A 1,320-nucleotide genomic window follows, 5' to 3' on the forward strand; every position below is an offset into this window, starting at 1 on the left:
GCATCACCGGAGCTCAGCTGCCCGCGTGGCAGCTGTGGACGGTGCTGGTGCGTCTGGCACAGCCCGCTCGGAGCCCACGCTGCTGCGAGGAGCCGAGACAGGTGCGGGCGCCCATGCGAACACGTGGGGTGCCAACGGGACCTGCTCTACCCAGAGCACGAATACCTGCTCTTAAACAGATTTAAAGAGGTTAATTGGGCTGGGATGTACACGGTTGTATTGCCTCTCTAATGGAAATGTTGATTCCAGAAGCCACGGCTCTAGTGATTTTTGTACTACTGTAATTATTTTTAAACTTTCTTTTCGGCGCTGCTGATAACAGCTTGGCACTGCGCCTGCATGACCTGATTAAACTTACAAATTGTCAGCCTTGATCTGCAGGACTCAGAAGAGACTGCTGACTGAGCACCACTCGTGAAACTCTCGATTCAGAACAAAAATTGGATGTAAAACGTTGGCAGTACAGTGCAAGAGCACTGCCGATTTTAAACACGTTCCCAGTATCCAGCATCGCGATAGTAACCACATCCCTGCGTGGCGAGGGGAAGTTTAATTCCTCCTTGTCTGCCTCAGTGTGTGAGCGGAGATTGTGGAGCTGCTGCTCTGCAGGGGAGACGGGCAGCCCTGAGCAAGGCCAGTGCCTCCCACCCCGCTCTCCAGCAGCCGTTCCGGAGGCCACGCTCCCACTTCTGGCTCCACCATTTCCCTCCTTCCTGGTGAAACTTCAGCTCTGCCTGTGTGGAGCCAGAGGCCGGGGGCACGTGTGGGAATGGCTGCGTCCATGGGACCTGTGCTGGTGGGAGCCACAGCACCTCCCTGCTTCTCGCTCAAGTCTCCCCTAGTTGAGGAGCAAGTGACGGCTTTTCCCCCAGGCGTTTTAAACCAACACTTGGACCTTACAGGAGGGGTGGAACCAGTGGTGCACATCTCTGTAGGAGTTACACAGTGCTTAGATCATTTGGAAGGAAATGAGAAGCAAATCAATTAGTTCCAAATAAATAATGCACTTACTTTTACCACATGGTCTTACATCAAAGTGATATAATATACAGGCTAGTGCCAGCCTCGCGCGGGCTTAGCTTCGTCTTGGAAAACAACTGGAAGGCACATCTGTGCTCCTGCGAATGCTCCTGCAGTACTTGCAGTGACGTGGTTAAAAACTCTGCAGGGTCCCTTAGCTGCCTGCTGAAGGTGGTCCTGCTCTGTATTGAACAGAGGTCCCACAGCACCGCCCTGCCCCAGAGGAGGGTGCCCGTTCTGGTACCCCCGTTCAGGTACCGCCGCAGGGACGGAGGAAGGGCCATGGGCAGGTCCGGTGCC

The sequence above is a fragment of the Buceros rhinoceros genome, unplaced genomic scaffold (assembly GCF_000710305.1).
Source record: "Buceros rhinoceros silvestris isolate BGI_N320 unplaced genomic scaffold, ASM71030v1 scaffold25257, whole genome shotgun sequence".
In the NCBI taxonomy this organism is placed as follows: Eukaryota; Metazoa; Chordata; class Aves; order Bucerotiformes; family Bucerotidae; genus Buceros; species Buceros rhinoceros.